The sequence below is a fragment of the Schistocerca nitens genome, chromosome 9, assembly GCF_023898315.1.
Source record: "Schistocerca nitens isolate TAMUIC-IGC-003100 chromosome 9, iqSchNite1.1, whole genome shotgun sequence".
NCBI classification, from domain to species: Eukaryota; Metazoa; Arthropoda; class Insecta; order Orthoptera; family Acrididae; genus Schistocerca; species Schistocerca nitens.
In genome coordinates, this window is record NC_064622.1 from 524,456,941 (window position 1) to 524,479,176 (window position 22,236).

Here is a 22,236-nt window from a genome sequence, read left to right on the forward strand (position 1 = left end):
CTGGGAGACCAGTATTAGATTCCCATGCACCAGTGCAGGTTTACTGTATCCCATGGACCTTCACATTGACGATGAAACATAGAAATCGCATCGGAATTGAATGCAAAAGGCACAATGCCAACTTAATTACAAGAAGAGTGAATCTTCTAAGAGTTTGTGGTTTGAGCGGCTCCTGGGAGACCAGTAATAGATTCCGATGCATTAGGGCAGGTTTACTGTATCCCTTGGACCTTCACATTGACCATGAAACACAGAAATCGCATCAAAATTGAATACAAAAGGCACAATGCCGACCTAAGCACAAGAAGAGTGAATCTTCTAAGAGTTTGTGGTTTGAGCGGCTCCTGGGAGACCAGTATTAGATTCCGATGCACCAGTGCAGGTTTATTGTATCCCTTGGACCTTCACATTGACGATGATACATAGAAATCGCATCGGAATTGAATACAAAAGGCACAATGCCGACTTACGTATAGGTAGAGTGAATCTTCTCAGAGTTTGTGGTTTGAGCGGCTCCTGGGAGACCAGTATTAGATTCCGATGCACCAGTGCAGGTTTACTGTATCCCTTGGACCTTCGCATTGACGATGAAACATAGAAATCGCATCGGAATTGAATACAAAAGGCACAATGCGAACTTAAGTACAAGAAGAGTGAATCTTCTATGAGTTTGTGGTTTGAGCGGCTCCTGGGAGATCAGTATTAGATTCCGATGCACCAGTGCAGGTTTACTGTACCCCTCGCACCTTCACATTGGCGATGAAACATAGAAATCGCATCGGAATTGAATACAAAAGGCACAAAGCCGACATAAGTATAGGAAAAGTGAAACTTCTAAGAGTTTGTGGATTGAGCGGCTCCTGGGAGACCAGTATTAGATTCCGATGCACCAGTGCAGGTTTACTGTATCCCTTGGACCTTCACATTTACGAAGAAACATAGAAATTGGATCGGAATTGAATACAAAAGGCTTAATGCCGACTTAACTTCAAGAAGAGTGAATCTTCTAAGATTTTGAGGTTTGAGCGGATAATGGGAGACCAGTATTAGATTCCGATGCACCAGTGCAGGTTTACTGTATCCCTTGGACCTTCACATTGACGATGAAACATAGAAATCGCATCGGAATTGAATACAAAAGGCACAATGCCAAGTACAAGAAGAGTGAATCTTCTAAGAGTTTGAGGTTTGAGCGGCTCCTGGGAGCCCAGTATTAGATTCCCATGCACCTGTGCAGGTTTACTGTATCCCTTGGACCTTCACATTGACGATGAAACATAGAAATCTCATCGGAATTGAATACGAAAGGCACAATGCCGACTTCAGTACAAGAAGTGTGAATCTTCTAAGAGTTTGTGGTTTAGGAGGCCCCTGGGAGACCAGTATTAGAGTCCGATGCACCAGTGCAGGTTTACTGTATCCCTTGGACCTTCACATTGACGATGAAACATAGAAATCGCATCGGAATTGAATACGAAAGGCACAAAGCCGACATAAGTACCATAAGGGTGAATCCTCTAAGAGTTTGTGGTTTGAGCGGCTCCTGGGAGACCAGTATTAGATTCCGATGCACCAGTGCAGGTTTACTGTATCCCTTGGACCTTCACATTGACGATAAAACATAGAAATCGCATCGGAATTGAATACAAAAGGCTCAATGCCAACTTAAGTATAGGAAGAGTGAATCTTCTCAGAGTTTGTGGTTTGAGCGGCTCCTGGGAGACCAGTATTAGATTCCGATGCACCAGTGCAGGTTTACTGTATCCCTTGGACCTTCACGTTGACGATGAAATATAGAAATCGCATCGGAATTGATTACGAAAGGCACAAAGCCGACTTAAGTAAAAGAAGTGTGAATCTTCTAAGAGTTTGTGGTTTGAACAGCTCCTGGGAGACCAGTATTAGATTCCGATGCACCAGTGTAGGTTTACTGTATCCCTTGGACCTTCACATTGACGATGAAACATAGAAATCGCATCGGAATTGAATACAAAAGTCACAATGCCGACTTAAGTATAGGTAGAGTGAATCTTCTCAGAGTTTGTGGTTTGAGCGGCTCCTGGGAGACCAGTATTAGATTCCGATGCACCAGTGCAGGTTTACTGTATCCCTTGGACCTTCACATTGACGATGAAACATAGAAATCGCATCGGAATTGAATACAAAAGGCACAATGCCGACTTAAGTACAAGAAGAGTGAATCTTCTATGAGTTTGTGGTTTGAGCGGCTCCTGGGAGACCAGTATTAGATTCCGATGCACCAGTGCAGGTTTACTGTATCCCTCGCACCTTCACATTGCCGATGAAACATAGAAATCGCATCGGAATTGAATACAAAAGGCACAAAGCCGACATAAGTATTAGGAAAAGTGAAACTTCTAAGAGTTTGTGGATTGAGCGGCTCCTGGGAGACCAGTATTAGATTCCGATGCACCAGTGCAGGTTTACTGTATCCCTTGGACCTTCACATTTACGAAGAAACATAGAAATCGCATCGGAATTGAATGCAAAATGCACAATGCCTACTTAATTACAAGAAGAGTGAATCTTCTATGAGTTTGTGGTTTGAGCGGCTCCTGGGACAACAGTATTAGATTCCGATGCACCAGTGCAGGTTTACTGTATCCCTCGCAACTTCACATTGGCGATGAAACATAGAAATCACACCGGAATTGAATACGAAATACACAATGCCGACATAAGTATAGGAAGAGTGAATCTTCTAAGAGTTTGCGGTTTGAGCGGCTCCTGGGAGACCAGTAATAGATTCCGATGCACCAGTGCAGTTTTACCGTATCCTTTGGCCCTTCACATTTACGAAGAAGCATAGAAATCGCATCGGAATTGAATACAAAAGGCACAATGCCGACTTAAGTACAAAAAGAGTGAATCTTCTAAGAGTTTGTGGTTTGAGCGGTTAATGGGACACCAGTATTAGATTCCGATGCACCAGTGCAGGTTTACTGTATCCCGTGGACCTTCGCATTGACGATGAAACATAGAAATCGCATCGGAATTGAATACAAAACGCACAATGCCGACTGAAATACAAGAAGAGTGAATCTTCTAAGAGTTTGTGGTTTGAGCGGCTCCTGGGAGACCAGTATTAGATTCCGATGCACCAGTGCAGGTTTACTGTATCCCTTGGACCTTCACATTGACGATGAAACATAGAAATCGCATCGGAATTGAATACGAAAGGCACAATGCCGACTTAAGTACAAGAAGTGTGAATCTTCTAAGAGTTTGTGGTTTGAGCGGCTCCTGGGAGACCAGTATTAGATTCCGATGCACCAGTGCAGGATTACTGTATCCCTTGGACCTTCACATTCACGATGAAACATAGAAATCGCATCGGAATTGAATACAAAAGGAATAATGCCGACTTAAGTACAAAAAGAGAGAATCTTCTAAGAGTTTGTGGTTTGAGCGTCTCCTGGGAGTCCAGTATTACATTCCGATGCACCAGTGCAGGTTTACTGTATCCCTTGAACCTTCACATTGACGATGAAGCATAGAAATCGCATCGGAATTGAATACAAAACGCACAATGCCGACTTAAGTACAAGAAGAGTGAATCTTCAAAGAGTTTGTGGTTTGAGCGGCTCCTGGGAGACCAGTATTAGATTCCGATGCACCAGTGCAGGTTTACTGTATCCCTTGGACCTTCACATTGACGATGGAACATAGATATCGCATCGGAATTGAATACAAAAGGCACAATGCCGACTTAAGTACAAGAAGAGTGATTCTTCTGTGAGTTTGTGGTTTGAGCGGCACCTGGGAGACCAGTATTAGATTACGATGCACCAGTGGAGGTTTACTGTATCCCTCGCACCTTCACATTGGCGATGAAACATAGAAATCGCATCGGAATTGAATACGAAAGGCACAATGCAGACATAAGTACAAGTGAGTCTTCTAAGAGTTTGTGGTTTGAGCGTCTCCTGGGAGCCCAGTATTAGATTCCGATGCACCAGTGCAGGTTTACTGTATCCCTTGGACCTTCACATTGACGATGAAGCATAGAAATCGCATCGGAATTGAATACGAAAGGCACAATGCCGACTTAACTACAAGAAGAGTGAATCTTCTAAGAGTTTGTGGTTTGAGCGGCTCCTGGGAGACCAGTATTAGATTCCGATGCACCAGTGCAGGTTTACTGTATCCCTTGGACCTTCACATTGACGATGGATCGTAGAAATCGCATCGGAATTGAATACAAAAGGCACAATGCCGACTTAAGTATAGGAAGAGTGAATCTTCTCAGAGTTTGTGGTTTGAGCGGCTCCTGGGAGACCAGTATTAGATTCCGATCCACCAGTGCAGGTTTACTGTATGCCTTGGACCTTCACATTTACGAAGAAGCATAGAAATCGCATCGGAATTGAATACAAAAGGCACAATGCCGACTTCAGTACAAGAAGAGTGAATCTTCTAAGTGTTTGTGGTTTGAGCGGTTAATGGGAGACCAGTATTAGATTCCGATGCACCAGTGCAGTTTTACTGTATCCCTTGGACCTTCACATTGACGATGAAACATAGAAATCGCATCGGAATTGAATGCAAAAGGCACAATGCCTACTTAATTACATGAAGAGTGAATCTTCTAAGAGTTTGTGGTTTGAGCGGCTACTGGGAGACCAGTATTAGATTCCGATGCACCAGTGCAGGTTTACTGTATCCCTTGGACCTTCAAATTGACGATAAACCATAGAAATCACATCGGAATTGAATACAAAAGGCTCAATGCCAACTTAAGTATACGAAGAGTGAATCTTCTAAGAGTTTGTGGTTTGAGCGGCTCCTGGGAGACCAGTATTAGATTCCGATGCACCAGTGCAGGTTTACTGTATCCCTTGGACCTTCACATTGACGATGAAACATAGAAATCGCATCGGAATTGAATACGAAAGGCACAATGCCGACTTAAGTACAAGAAGTGTGAATCTTCTAAGAGTTTGTGGTTTGAGAGGCCCCTGGGAGACCAGTATTAGATTCCGATGCACCAGTGCAGGTTTACTGTATCCCTCGCACCTTCACATTGGCGATGAAACATAGAAATCGCATCCGAATTGAATACAAAAGGCACAAAGCCGACATAAGTATAGGAAAAGTGAATCTTCTAAGAGTTTGTGGATTGAGCGGCTCCTGGGAGACCAGTATTAGATTCCGATGCACCAGTGCAGGTTTACTGTATCCCTTGGACCTTCACATTTACGAAGAAGCATAGAAAACGCATCGGAATTGAATACAAAAGGCACAATGCCGACTTAAGTACAAGAAGAGTGAATCTTCTAAGAGTTTGTGGTTTGAGCGGTTAATGGGAGACCAGTATTAGATTCCGATGCACCAGTGCAGGTTTACTGTATCCCTTGGACCTTCACATTGACGATGAAACATAGAAATCGCATCGGAATTGAATACGAAAGGCACAATGCAGACTTAAGTACAAGTGTGTCTTCTAAGAGTTTGTGGTTTGAGCGTCTCCTGGGAGCCCAGTATTAGATTCCGATGCACCAGTGCAGGTTTACTGAATCCCTTGGACCTTCACATTGACGATGAAGCATAGAAATCGCATCGGAATTGAATACGAAAGGCACAATGCCGACTTAACTACAAAAAGAGTGAATCTTCTAAGAGTTTGTGGTTTGAGCGGCTCCTGGGAGACCAGTATTAGATTCCGATGCACCAGTGCAGGTTTACTGTATCCCTTGGACCTTCACATTGACGATGAAACATAGAAATCGCATCGGAATTGAATACTAAAGGCACAATGCCGACTTAAGTACAAGAAGAGTGAATCTTCTAAGAGTTTGTGGTTTGAGCGGTTAATGGGAGACCAGTATTAGATTCCGATGCACCAGTGCAGGTTTACTGTATCCCTTGGACCTTCACATTTACGAAGAAGCATAGAAATCGCATCGGAATTGAATACAAAAGGCACAATGCCGACTTCAGTACACGAAGAGTGAATCTTCTAAGAGTTTGTGGTTTGAGCGGTTAATGGGAGACCAGTATTAGATTCCGATGCACCAGTGCAGGTTTACTGTATCCCTTGGACCTTCACATTGACGATGAAACATAGAAATCGCATCGGAATTGAATGCAAAAGGCACAATGCCTACTTAATTACATGAAGAGTGAATCTTCTAAGAGTTTGTGGTTTGAGCGGCTACTGGGAGACCAGTATTAGATTCCGATGCACCATTGCAGGTTTACTGTATCCCTTGGACCTTCACATTGACGATAAACCATAGATATCGCATCGGAATTGAATACAAAATGCTCAATGCCAACTTAAGTATACGAAGAGTGAATCTTCTAAGAGTTTGTGGTTTGAGCGGCTCCTGGGAGACCAGTATTAGATTCCGATGCACCAGTGCAGGTTTACTGTATCCCTTGGACCTTCACATTGACGATGAAACATAGAAATCGCATCGGAATTGAATACGAAAGGCACAATGCCGACTTAAGTACAAGAAGTGTGAATCTTCTAAGAGTTTGTGGTTTTGAGAGGCCCCTGGGAGACCAGTATTAGAGTCCGATGCACCAGTGCAGGTTTACTGTATCCCTTGGACCTTCACATTGACGATGAAACATAGAAATCGCATCCGAATTGAATGCAAAAGGCACAATGCCAACTTAATTACAAGAAGAGTGAATCTTCTAAGAGTTTGTGGTTTGAGCGGCTCCTGGGAGACCAGTATTAGATTCCGATGCACCAGTGCAGGTTTACTGTATCCCTTGGACCTTCACATTGACGATGAAACATAGAAATCGCATCGGAATTGAATACGAAAGGCACAAAGCCGACATAAGTACAATAAGAGTGAATCCTCTAAGAGTTTGTGGTTTGAGCGGCTCCTGGGAGACCAGTATTAGATTCCGATGCACCAGTGCAGGTTTACTGTATCCCTCGCACCTTCACATTGGCGATGAAACATAGAAATCGCATCCAAATTGAATACAAAAGGCACAAAGCCGACATAAGTATAGGAAAAGTGAATCTTCTAAGAGTTTGTGGATTGAGCGGCTCCTGGGAGACCAGTATTAGATTCCGATGCACCAGTGCAGGTTTACCGTATCCCTTGGACCTTCACATTTACGAAGAAACGTAGAAATTGGATCGGAATTGAATACAAAAGGCACAATGCCGACTTAACTTCAGGAAGAGTGAATCTTCTAAGATTTTGTGGTTTGAGCGGCTCCTGGGAGACCAGTATTAGATTCCGATGCACCAGTGCAGGTTTACTGTATCCCTTGGACCTTCACATTGAAGATGAAACATAGAAATCGCATCGGAATTGAATACAAAATGCACAATGCCGACTTAAGTACAATAAGAGTGAATCCTCTAAGAGTTTGTGGTTTGAGCGGCTCCTGGGAGACCAGTATTAGATTCCGATGCACCAGTGCAGAATTACTGTATCCCTTGGACCTTCACATTGACGATAAAACATAGAAATCGCATCGGAATTGAATAGAAAAGGCTCAATGCCAACTTAAGTATAGGAAGAGTGAATCTTCTCAGAGTTTGTGGTTTGAGCGGCTCCTGGGAGACCAGTATTAGATTCCGATGCACCAGTGCAGGTTTACTGTATCCCTTGGACCTTCACGTTGACGATGAAATATAGAAATCGCATCGGAATTGATTACGAAAGGCACAAAGCCGACTTAAGTAAAAGAAGTGTGAATCTTCTAAGAGTTTGTGGTTTGAACAGCTCCTGGGAGACCAGTATTAGATTCCGATGCACCAGTGCAGGTTTACTGTATCCCTTGGATCTTCACATTGACGATGAAACATAGAAATCACATCGGAATTGAATACAAAAGGCTCAATGCCGACATAAGTATATGAAGAGTGAATCTTCTAAGAGTTTGTGGTTTGAGTGTCTCCTGGGAGACCAGTATTAGATTCCGATGCACCAGTGCAGGTTTACTGTATCCCTTGGACCTTCACATTGACGATGAAACTTAAAAATTGCATCGGAATTTAATACAAAAGGCACAATGCCGACTTAAGTACAAGAAGAGTGAATCTTCTAAGAGTTTGTGGTTTGAGCGGCTCCTGGGGGACCAGTATTAGATTCCCATGCACCAGTGCAGGTTTACTGTATCCCTTGGACCTTCACATTGACGATGAAACATAGAAATCGCATCGGAATTGAATGCAAAGTGCACAATGCCTACTTAATTACAAGAAGAGTGAATCTTCTATGAGTTTGTGGTTTGAGCGGCTCCTGGGACAACAGTATTAGATTCCGATGCACCAGTGCAGGTTTACTGTATCCCTCGCACCTTCACATTGGCGATGAAACATAGAAATCACATCGGAAATGTATACGAAAGGCACAATGCCGACATAAGTATAGGAAGAGTGAATCTTCTAAGAGTTTGCGGTTTGAGCGGCTCCTGGGAGACCAGTATTAGATTCCGATGCACCAGTGCAGGTTTACTGTATCCTTTGGCCCTTCACATTTACGAAGAAGCATAGAAATCGCATCGGAATTGAATACAAAAGGCACAATGCCGACTTAAGTACAAAAAGAGTGAATCTTCTAAGAGTTTGTGGTTTGAGCGGTTAATGGGACACCAGTATTAGATTCCGATGCACCAGTGCAGGTTTACTGTATCACGTGGACCTTCGCATTGACGATGAAACATAGAAATCGCATCGGAATTGAATACAAAACGCACAATGCCGACTGAAATACAAGAAGAGTGAATCTTCTAAGAGTTTGTGGTTTGAGCGGCTCCTGGGAGACCAGTATTAGATTCCGATGCACCAGTGCAGGTTTACTGTATCCCTTGGACCTTCACATTGACGATGAAACATAGAAATCGCATCGGAATTGAATACGAAAGGCACAATGCCGACTTAAGTACAAGAAGTGTGAATCTTCTAAGAGTTTGTGGTTTGAGCGGCTCCTGGGAGACCAGTATTAGATTCCGATGCACCAGTGCAGGATCACTGTATCCCTTGGACCTTCACATTGACGATGAAACATAGAAATCGCATCGGAATTGAATACAAAATGCACAATGCCGACTTAAGTACAATAAGAGTGAATCCTCTAAGAGTTTGTGGTTTGAGCGGCTCCTGGGAGTCCAGTATTAGATTCCGATGCACCAGTGCAGGTTTACTGTATCCCTTGAACCTTCACATTGACGATGAAGCATAGAAATCGCATCGGAATTGAATACAAAACGCACAATGCCGACTTAAGTACAAGAAGAGTGAATCTTCTAAGAGTTTGTGGTTTGAGCGCCTCATGGGAGACCAGTATTAGATTCCGATGCACCAGTTCGGGTTTACTGTATCCCTTGGACCTTCACATTGACGATGGAACATAGATATCGCATCGGAATTGAATTCCAAAGGCACAATGTCGACTTAAGTACAAGAAGAGTGATTCTTCTATGAGTTTGTGGTTTGAGCGGCTCCTGGGAGACCAGTATTAGATTCCGATGCACCAGTGGAGGTTTACTGTATCTCTCGCACCTTCACATTGGCGATGAAACATAGAAATCGCATCGGAATTGAATACGAAAGGCACAATGCAGACTTAAGTACAAGTGAGTCTTCTAAGAGTTTGTGGTTTGAGCGTCTCCTGGGAGCCCAGTATTAGATTCCGATGCACCAGTGCAGGTTTACTGTATCCCTTGGACCTTCACATTGACGATGAAGCATAGAAATCGCATCGGAATTGAATACGAAAGGCACAATGCCGACTTAACTTAAAGAAGAGTGAATCTTCTAAGAGTTTGTGGTTTGAGCGGCTCCTGGGAGACCAGTATTAGATTCCGATGCACCAGTGCAGGTTTACTGTATCCCTTGGACCTTCACATTGACGATGAAACATAGAAATCGCATCGGAATTGAATACAAAAGGCACAATGCCGACATATGTATATGAAGAGTGAATCTTCTAAGAGTTTGTGGTTTGAGCGTCTCCTGAGAGACCAGTATTAGATTCCGATGCACCAGTGCAGGTTTACTGTATACCTTGGACCTTCACATTGACGATGAAACTTAAAAATTGCATCGGAATTGAATACAAAAGAAACAATGCCGACTTAAGTACAAGAAGAGTGAATCTTCTAAGAGTTTGTGGTTTGAGCGGCACCTGGGAGACCAGTATTAGATTCCGATGCACCAGTGCAGGTTTACTGTATCCCTTGGACTTTCACATTGACGATGAGACATAGAAATCGCATCGGAATTGAATACAAAAGGCACAATGCCGACTTAATTATAGGTAGAGTGAATCTTCTCAGAGTTTGTGGTTTGAGCGGCTCCTGGGAGACCAGTATTAGATTCCGATGCACCAGTGCAGGTTTACTGTATCCCTTGGACCTTCACATTGACGATGAAACATAGAAATCGCATCGGAATTTAATACAAAAGGCACAATGCCGACTTAAGTACAAGAAGAGTGAATCTTCTATGAGTTTGTGGTTTGAGCGTCTCCTGGGAGACCTGTATTAGATTCCGATGCACCAGTGCAGGTTTACTGTATCCCTCGCACCTTCACATTGGCGATGAAACATAGAAATCGCATCGGAATTGAATACAAAAGGCACAAAGCTGGCATAAGTATAGGAAAAGTGAAACTTCTAAGAGTTTGTGGATTGAGCGGCTACTGGGAGACCAGTATTAGATTCCGATGCACCAGTGCAGGTTTACTGTATCCCTTGGACCTTCACATTTACGAAGAAACATAGAAATTGGATCGGAATTGAATACAAAAGGCACAATGCCGACTTAACTTCAAGAAGAGTGAATCTTCTAAGATTTTGAGGTTTGAGCGGTTAATGGGAGACCAGTATTAGATTCCGATGCACCAGTGCAGGTTTACTGTATCCCTTGGACCTTCACATTGACGATGAAACATAGAAATCGCATCGGATTTGAATACAAAAGGCACAATGCCGACTTAAGTACAAGAAGAGTGAATCTTCTAAGAGTTTGTGGTTTGAGCGGCTCCTGGGAGACCAGTATTAGATTCCCATGCACCAGTGCAGGTTTACTGTATCCCTTGGACCTTCACATTGACGATGAAACATAGAAACCGCATCGGAATTGAATGCAAAATGCACAATGCCTACTTAATTACAAGAAGAGTGAATCTTCTATGAGTTTGTGGTTTGAGCGGCTCCTGGGAGACCAGTATTAGATTCCGATGCACCAGTGCAGGATTACTGTATCCCTTGGACCTTTACATTGACGATGAAACATAGAAATCGCATCGGAATTGAATACAAAAGGAATAATGCAGACTTAAGTACAAGAAGAGTGAATCTTCTAAGAGTTTGTGGTTTGAGCGTCTCCTGGGAGTCCAGTATTAGATTCCGATGCACCAGTGCAGGTTTACTGTATCCCTTGAACCTTCACATTGACGATGAAGCATAGAAATCGCATCGGAATTGAATACAAAACGCATAATGCCGACTTAAGTACAAGAAGAGTGAATCTTCTAAGAGTTTGTGGTTTGAGCGGCTCCTGGGAGACCAGTATTAGATTCCGATGCACCAGTGCGGGTTTACTGTATCCCTTGGACCTTCACATTGACGATGGAACATAGATATCGCATCGGAATTGAATACAAAAGGCACAATGCCGACTTAAGTACAAGAAGAGTGATTCTTCTATGAGTTTGTGGTTTGAGCGGCCCCTGGGAGACCAGTATTAGATTCCGATGCACCAGTGGAGGTTTACTGTATCCCTCGCACCTTCACATTGGCGATGAAACATAGAAATCGCATCGGAATTGAATACGAAAGGCACAATGCAGACTTAAGTACAAGTGAGTCTTCTAAGAGTTTGTGGTTTGAGCGTCTCCTGGGAGCCCAGTATTAGATTCCGATGCACCAGTGCAGGTTTACTGTATCCCTTGGACCTTCACATTGACGATGAAGCATAGAAATCGCATCGGAATTGAATACGAAAGGCACAATGCCGACTTAACTACAAGAAGAGTGAATCTTCTAAGAGTTTGTGGTTTGAGCGGCTCCTGGGAGACCAGTATTAGATTCCGATGCACCAGTGCAGGTTTACTGTATCCCTTGGACCTTCACATTGACGATGAAACATTGAAATCGCATCGGAATTGAATACAAAAGGCACAATGCCAACATATGTATATGAAGAGTGAATCTTCTAAGAGTTTGTGGTTTGAGCGTCTCCTGGGAGACCAGTATTAGATTCCGATGCACCAGTGCAGGTTTACTGTATACCTTGGACCTTCACATTGACGATGAAACATAAAAATTGCATCGGAATTGAATACAAAAGGCACAATGCCGACTTAAGTACAAGAAGAGTGAATCTTCTAAGAGTTTGTGGATTGAGCGGCACCTGGGAGACCAGTATTAGATTCCGATGCACCAGTGCAGGCTTACTGTATCCCTTGGACCTTCACATTGACGATGAAACATAGAAATCGCATCGGAATTAAATACAAAAGGCACAATGTCGACTTAAGTATAGGTAGAGTGAATCTTCTCAGAGTTTGTGGTTTGAGCGGCTCCTGGGAGACCAGTATTAGATTCCGATGCACCAGTGCAGGTTTACTGTATCCCTTGGACCTTCACATTGACGATAAAACATAGAAATCGCATCGGAATTGAATACGAAAGGCACAATGCCGACTTAAGTACAAGAAGAGTGAATCTTCTATGAGTTTGTGGTTTGAGCGTCTCCTGGGAGACCAGTATTAGATTCCGATGCACCAGTGCAGGTTTACTGTATCCCTCGCACCTTCACATTGGCGATGAAACATAGAAATCGCATCGGAATTGAATACAAAAGGCACAAAGCCGACATAAGTATAGGAAAAGTGAAACTTCTAAGAGTTTGTGGATTGAGCGGCTCCTGGGAGACCAGTATTAGATTCCGATGCACCAGTGCAGGTTTACTGTATCCCTTGGACCTTCACATTTACGAAGAAACATAGAAATTGGATCGGAATTGAATACAAAAGGCACAATGCCGACTTAACTTCAAGAAGAGTGAATCTTCTAAGATTTTGAGGTTTGAGCGGTTAATGGGAGACCAGTATTACATTCCGATGCACCAGTGCAGGTTTACTGTATCCCTTGGACCTTCACATTGACGATGAAACATAGAAATCGCATCGGAATTGAATACAAAAGGCACAATGCCGACTTAAGTACAAGAAGAGTGAATCTTCTAAGAGTTTGTGGTTTGAGCGGCTCCTGGGAGACCAGTATTAGATTCCCATGCACCAGTGCTGGTTTACTGTATCCCTTGGACCTTCACATTGACGATGAAACATAGAAATCGCATCGGAATTGAATGCAAAATGCACAATGCCTACTTAATTACAAGAAGAGTGAATCTTCTATGAGTTTGTGGTTTGAGCGGCTCCTGGGACAACAGTATTAGATTCCGATGCACCAGTGCTGGTTTACTGTATCCCTCGCACCTTCACATTGGCGATGAAACATAGAAATCGCACCGGAATTGAATACGAAAGGCACAATGCCGACATAAGTATAGGAAGAGTGAATCTTCTAAGAGTTTGCGGTTTGAGCGGCTCCTGGGGACCAGTATTAGATTCCGATGCACCAGTGCAGGTTTACTGTATCCTTTGGCCCTTCACATTTACGAAGAAGCATAGAAATCGCATCGGAATTAAATACAAAAGGCACAATGCCGACTTAAGTACAAAAAGAGTGAATCTTCTAAGAGTTTGTGGTTTGAGCGGTTAATGGGACACCAGTATTAGATTCCGATGCACCAGTGCAGGTTTACTGTATCCCGTGGACCTTCGCGTTGACGATGAAACATAGAAATCGCATCGGAATTGAATACAAAACGCACAATGCCGACTGAAATACAAGAAGAGTGAATCTTCTAAGAGTTTGTGGTTTGAGCGGCTCCTGGGAGACCAGTATTAGATTCCGATGCACCAGTGCAGGTTTACTGTATCCCTTGGACCTTCACATTGACGATGAAACATAGAAATCCCATCGGAATTGAATACGAAAGGCACAATGCCGACTTAAGTACAAGAAGTGTGAATCTTCTAAGAGTTTGTGGTTTGAGCGGCTCCTGGGAGACCAGTATTAGATTCCGATGCACCAGTGCAGGTTTACTGTATCCCTTGGACCTTCACATTGACGATGAAGCATAGAAATCGCATCGGAATTGAATACGAAAGGCACAATGCCGACTTAACTACAAGAAGAGTGAATCTTCTAAGAGTCTGTGGTTTGAGCGTTTCCTGGGAGACCAGTATTAGATTCCGATGCACCAGTGCAGGTTTACTGTATCCCTTGGACCTTCACATTGACGATGAAACATAGAAATCGCATCGGAATTGAATACTAAAGGCACAATGCCGACTTAAGTGCAAGAAGAGTGAATCTTCTAAGAGTTTGTGGTTTGAGCGGTTAATGGGAGACCAGTATTAGATTCCGATGCACCAGTGCAGGTTTACTGTATCCCTTGGACCTTCACATTGACGATGAATCGTAGAAGTCGCATCGGAATTGAATACAAAAGGCACAATGCCGACTTAAGTATAGGAAGAGTGAATCTTCTCAGAGATTGTGGTTTGAGCGGCTCCTGGGAGACCAGTATTAGATTCCGATGCACCAGTGCAGGTTTACTGTATCCCTTGGACCTTCACATTGACGATGAAACATAGAAATCGCATCGGAATTGAATACAAAATGCACAATGCCGACTTAAGTATAGGAAGAGTGAATCTTCTAAGAGTTTGTGGTTTGAGCGGCTCCTGGGAGACCAGTATTAGATTCCGATGCACCAGTGCGGGTTTACTGTATCCCTTGGACCTTCACATTGACGATGGAACATAGATATCGCATCGGAATTGAATACAAAAGGCACAATGCAGACTTAAGTACAAGAAGAGTGATTCTTCTATGAGTTTGTGGTTTGAGCGGCTCCTGGGAGACCAGTATTTGATTCCGATGCACCAGTGGAGGTTAACTGTATCCCTCGCACCTTCACATTGGCGATGAAACATAGAAATCGCATCGGAATTGAATACGAAAGGCACAATGCAGACTTAAGTACAAGTGAGTCTTCTAAGAGTTTGTGGTTTGAGCGTCTCCTGGGAGCCCAGTATTAGATTCCGATGCACCAGTGCAGGTTTACTGTATCCCTTGGACCTTCACATTGACGATGAAGCATAGAAATCGCATCGGAATTGAATACGAAAGGCACAATGCCGACTTAACTACAAGAAGAGTGAATCTTCTAAGAGTCTGTGGTTTGAGCGTTTCCTGGGAGACCAGTATTAGATTCCGATGCACCAGTGCAGGTTTACTGTATCCCTTGGACCTTCACATTGACGATGAAACATAGAAATCGCATCGGAATTGAATACTAAAGGCACAATGCCGACTTAAGTACAAGAAGAGTGAATCTTCTAAGAGTTTGTGGTTTGAGCGGTTAATGGGAGACCAGTATTAGATTCCGATGCACCAGTGCAGGTTTACTGTATCCCTTGGACCTTCACATTGACGATGAATCGAAGAAATCGCATCGGAATTGAATACAAAAGGCACAATGCCGACTTAAGTATAGGAAGAGTGAATCCTCTAAGAGTTTGTGGTTTGAGCGGCTCCTGGAAACCAGTATTAGATTCCGATGCCCCAGTGCAGGTTTACTGTATCCCTTGGACCTTCACATTGACGATAAAACATAGAAATCGCATCGGAATTGAATACAAAAGGCTCATTGCCAACTTAGGTATAGGAAGAGTGAATCTTCTAAGAGTTTGTGGTTTGAGCGGCTCCTGGGAGACCAGTATTAGATTCCGATGCACCAGTGCAGGTTTACTGCATCCCTTGGACCTTCACATTGACGATGAAACATAGAAATCGCATCGGAATTGAATGCAATAGGCACAATGCCAACTTAATTACAAGAAGAGTGAATCTTCTAAGAGTTTGTGGTTTGAGCGGCTCCTGGGATACCAGTAATTGATTCCGATGCACCAGTGCAGGTTTACTGTATCCCGTGGACCTTCACATTGACGATGAAACATAGATATCGCAACGGAATTGAATACGAAAGGCACAAAGCCGACATAAGTACAATAAGAGTGAATCCTCTAAGAGTTTGCGGTTTGAGCGGCTCCTGGGAGACCAGTATTAGATTCCGATGCACCAGTGCAGGTTTACTGTATCCCTCGCACCTTCACATTGGCGATGAAACATAGAAATCGCATCCGAATTGAATGCAAAAGGCACAAAGCCGACATAAGTATAGGAAGAGTGAATCTTCTAAGAGTTTGTGGTTTGAGCGGCTCCTGGGAGACCAGTATTAGATTCCGATGCACCAGTGCCGGTTTACTGTATCCCTTGGACCTTCACATTGACGATGAATCGTAGAAATCGCATCGGAATTGAATACAAAAGGCACAATGCCGACTTAAGTATAGGAAGAGTGAATCTTCTCAGAGTTTGTGGTTTGATCGGCTCCTGGGAGACCAGTATTAGATTCCGATGCACCAGTGCAGGTTTACTGTATGCCTTGGACCTTCACATTGACGATGAAACATAGAAATCGCATCGGAATTGAATACGAAAGGCACAATGCAGACTTAAGTACAAGTGAGTCTTCTAAGAGTTTGTGGTTTGAGCGTCTCCTGGGAGCCCAGTATTAGATTCCGATGCACCAGTGCAGGTTTACTGTATCCCTTGGACCTTCACATTGACGATGAAGCATAGAAATCGCATCGGAATTGAATACGAAAGGCACAATGCCGACTTAACTACAAGAAGAGTGAATCTTCTAAGAGTTTGTGGTTTGAGCGGCTCCTGGGAGACCACTATTAGATTCCGATGCACCAGTGCAGGTTTACTGTATCCCTTGGACCTTCACATTGACGATGAAACATAGAAATCGCATCGGAATTGAATACAAAAGGCACAATGCCAACATATGTATAAGAAGAGTGAATCTTCTAAGAGTTTGTGGTTTGAGCGTCTCCTGGGAGACCAGTATTAGATTCCGATGCACCAGTGCAGGTTTACTGTATACCTTGGACCTTCACATTGACGATGAAACATAAAAATTGCATCGGAATTGAATACAAAAGGCACAATGCCGACTTAAGTACAAGAAGAGTGAATCTTCTAAGAGTTTGTGGATTGAGCGGCACCTGGGAGACCAGTATTAGATTCCGATGCACCAGTGCAGGTTTACTGTATCCCTTGGACCTTCACATTGACGATGAAACATAGAAATCGCATCGGAATTAAATACAAAAGGCACAATGTCGACTTAAGTATAGGTAGAGTGAATCTTCTCAGAGTTTGTGGTTTGAGCGGCTCCTGGGAGACCAGTATTAGATTCCGATGCACCAGTGCAGGTTTACTGTATCCCTTGGACCTTCACATTGACGACAAAACATAGAAATCGCATCGGAATTGAATACGAAAGGCACAATGCCGACTTAAGTACAAGAAGAGTGAATCTTCTATGAGTTTGTGGTTTGAGCGTCTCCTGGGAGACCAGTATTAGATTCCGATGCACCAGTGCAGGTTTACTGTATCCCTCGCACCTTCACATTGGCGATGAAACATAGAAATCGCATCCGAATTGAATACAAAAGGCACAAAGCCGACATAAGTATAGGAAAAGTGAATCTTCTATGAGTTTGTGGTTTGAGCGGCTCCTGGGAGACCAGTATTAGATTCCGATGCACCAGTGCAGGTTTACTGTATCCCTTGGACCTTCACATTTACGAAGAAACATAGAAATTGGATCGGAATTGAATACAAAAGGCACAATGCCGACTTAACTTCAAGAAGAGTGAATCTTCTAAGATTTTGAGGTTTGAGCGGTTAATGGGAGACCAGTATTACATTCCGATGCACCAGTGCAGGTTTACTGTATCCCTTGGACCTTCACATTGACGATGAAACATAGAAATCGCATCGGAATTGAATACAAAAGGCACAATGCCGACTTAAGTACAAGAAGAGTGAATCTTCTAAGAGTTTGTGGTTTGAGCGGCTCCTGGGAGACCAGTATTAGATTCCCATGCACCAGTGCTGGTTTACTGTATCCCTTGGACCTTCACATTGACGATGAAACATAGAAATCGCATCGGAATTGAATGCAAAATGCACAATGCCTACTTAATTACAAGAAGAGTGAATCTTCTATGAGTTTGTGGTTTGAGCGGCTCCTGGGACAACAGTATTAGATTCCGATGCACCAGTGCTGGTTTACTGTATCCCTCGCACCTTCACATTGGCGATGAAACATAGAAATCGCACCGGAATTGAATACGAAAGGCACAATGCCGACATAAGTATAGGAAGAGTGAATCTTCTAAGAGTTTGCGGTTTGAGCGGCTCCTGGGGACCAGTATTAGATTCCGATGCACCAGTGCAGGTTTACTGTATCCTTTGGCCCTTCACATTTACGAAGAAGCATAGAAATCGCATCGGAATTAAATACAAAAGGCACAATGCCGACTTAAGTACAAAAAGAGTGAATCTTCTAAGAGTTTGTGGTTTGAGCGGTTAATGGGACACCAGTATTAGATTCCGATGCACCAGTGCAGGTTTACTGTATCCCGTGGACCTTCGCGTTGACGATGAAACATAGAAATCGCATCGGAATTGAATACAAAACGCACAATGCCGACTGAAATACAAGAAGAGTGAATCTTCTAAGAGTTTGTGGTTTGAGCGGCTCCTGGGAGACCAGTATTAGATTCCGATGCACCAGTGCAGGTTTACTGTATCCCTTGGACCTTCACATTGACGATGAAACATAGAAATCCCATCGGAATTGAATACGAAAGGCACAATGCCGACTTAAGTACAAGAAGTGTGAATCTTCTAAGAGTTTGTGGTTTGAGCGGCTCCTGGGAGACCAGTATTAGATTCCGATGCACCAGTGCAGGTTTACTGTATCCCTTGGACCTTCACATTGACGATGAAGCATAGAAATCGCATCGGAATTGAATACGAAAGGCACAATGCCGACTTAACTACAAGAAGAGTGAATCTTCTAAGAGTCTGTGGTTTGAGCGTTTCCTGGGAGACCAGTATTAGATTCCGATGCACCAGTGCAGGTTTACTGTATCCCTCGCACCTTCACATTGGCGATGAAACATAGAAATCGCATCCGAATTGAATACAAAAGGCACAAAGCCGACATAAGTATAGGAAAAGTGAATCTTCTATGAGTTTGTGGTTTGAGCGGCTCCTGGGAGACCAGTATTAGATTCCGATGCACCAGTGCAGGTTTACTGTATCCCTTGGACCTTCACATTTACGAAGAAACATAGAAATTGGATCGGAATTGAATACAAAAGGCACAATGCCGACTTAACTTCAAGAAGAGTGAATCTTCTAAGATTTTCAGGTTTGAGCGGTTAATGGGAGACCAGTATTACATTCCGATGCACCAGTGCAGGTTTACTGTATCCCTTGGACCTTCACATTGACGATGAAACATAGAAATCGCATCGGAATTGAATACAAAAGGCACAATGCCGACTTAAGTACAAGAAGAGTGAATCTTCTAAGAGTTTGTGGTTTGAGCGGCTCCTGGGAGACCAGTATTAGATTCCCATGCACCAGTGCTGGTTTACTGTATCCCTTGGACCTTCACATTGACGATGAAACATAGAAATCGCATCGGAATTGAATGCAAAATGCACAATGCCTACTTAATTACAAGAAGAGTGAATCTTCTATGAGTTTGTGGTTTGAGCGGCTCCTGGGACAACAGTATTAGATTCCGATGCACCAGTGCTGGTTTACTGTATCCCTCGCACCTTCACATTGGCGATGAAACATAGAAATCGCACCGGAATTGAATACGAAAGGCACAATGCCGACATAAGTATAGGAAGAGTGAATCTTCTAAGAGTTTGCGGTTTGAGCGGCTCCTGGGGACCAGTATTAGATTCCGATGCACCAGTGCAGGTTTACTGTATCCTTTGGCCCTTCACATTTACGAAGAAGCATAGAAATCGCATCGGAATTAAATACAAAAGGCACAATGCCGACTTAAGTACAAAAAGAGTGAATCTTCTAAGAGTTTGTGGTTTGAGCGGTTAATGGGACACCAGTATTAGATTCCGATGCACCAGTGCAGGTTTACTGTATCCCGTGGACCTTCGCGTTGACGATGAAACATAGAAATCGCATCGGAATTGAATACAAAACGCACAATGCCGACTGAAATACAAGAAGAGTGAATCTTCTAAGAGTTTGTGGTTTGAGCGGCTCCTGGGAGACCAGTATTAGATTCCGATGCACCAGTGCAGGTTTACTGTATCCCTTGGACCTTCACATTGACGATGAAACATAGAAATCCCATCGGAATTGAATACGAAAGGCACAATGCCGACTTAAGTACAAGAAGTGTGAATCTTCTAAGAGTTTGTGGTTTGAGCGGCTCCTGGGAGACCAGTATTAGATTCCGATGCACCAGTGCAGGTTTACTGTATCCCTTGGACCTTCACATTGACGATGAAGCATAGAAATCGCATCGGAATTGAATACGAAAGGCACAATGCCGACTTAACTACAAGAAGAGTGAATCTTCTAAGAGTCTGTGGTTTGAGCGTTTCCTGGGAGACCAGTATTAGATTCCGATGCACCAGTGCAGGTTTACTGTATCCCTTGGACCTTCACATTCACGATGAAACATAGAAATCGCATCGGAATTGAATACTAAAGGCACAATGCCGACTTAAGTGCAAGAAGAGTGAATCTTCTAAGAGTTTGTGGTTTGAGCGGTTAATGGGAGACCAGTATTAGATTCCGATGCACCAGTGCAGGTTTACTGTATCCCTTGGACCTTCACATTGACGATGAATCGTAGAAGTCGCATCGGAATTGAATACAAAAGGCACAATGCCGACTTAAGTATAGGAAGAGTGAATCTTCTCAGAGATTGTGGTTTGAGCGGCTCCTGGGAGACCAGTATTAGATTCCGATGCACCTGTGCAGGTTTACTGTATCCCTTGGACCTTCACATTGACGATGAAACATAGAAATCGCATCGGAATTGAATACAAAATGCACAATGCCGACTTAAGTATAGGAAGAGTGAATCTTCTAAGAGTTTGTGGTTTGAGCGGCTCCTGGGAGACCAGTATTAGATTCCGATGCACCAGTGCGGGTTTACTGTATCCCTTGGACCTTCACATTGACGATGGAACATAGATATCGCATCGGAATTGAATACAAAAGGCACAATGCCGACTTAAGTACTAGAAGAGTGATTCTTCTATGAGTTTGTGGTTTGAGCGGCTCCTGGGAGACCAGTATTTGATTCCGATGCACCAGTGGAGGTTAACTGTATCCCTCGCACCTTCACATTGGCGATGAAACATAGAAATCGCATCGGAATTGAATACGAAAGGCACAATGCAGACTTAAGTACAAGTGAGTCTTCTAAGAGTTTGTGGTTTGAGCGTCTCCTGGGAGCCCAGTATTAGATTCCGATGCACCAGTGCAGGTTTACTGTATCCCTTGGACCTTCACATTGACGATGAAGCATAGAAATCGCATCGGAATTGAATACGAAAGGCACAATGCCGACTTAACTACAAGAAGAGTGAATCTTCTAAGAGTCTGTGGTTTGAGCGTTTCCTGGGAGACCAGTATTAGATTCCGATGCACCAGTGCAGGTTTACTGTATCCCTTGGACCTTCACATTGACGATGAAACATAGAAATCGCATCGGAATTGAATACTAAAGGCACAATGCCGACTTAAGTACAAGAAGAGTGAATCTTCTAAGAGTTTGTGGTTTGAGCGGTTAATGGGAGACCAGTATTAGATTCCGATGCACCAGTGCAGGTTTACTGTATCCCTTGGACCTTCACATTGACGATGAATCGAAGAAATCGCATCGGAATTGAATACAAAAGGCACAATGCCGACTTAAGTATAGGAAGAGTGAATCCTCTAAGAGTTTGTGGTTTGAGCGGCTCCTGGAAACCAGTATTAGATTCAGATGCCCCAGTGCAGGTTTACTGTATCCCTTGGACCTTCACATTGACGATAAAACATAGAAATCGCATCGGAATTGAATACAAAAGGCTCATTGCCAACTTAAGTATAGGAAGAGTGAATCTTCTAAGAGTTTGTGGTTTGAGCGGCTCCTGGGAGACCAGTATTAGATTCCGATGCACCAGTGCAGGTTTACTGCATCCCTTGGACCTTCACATTGACGATGAAACATAGAAATCGCAT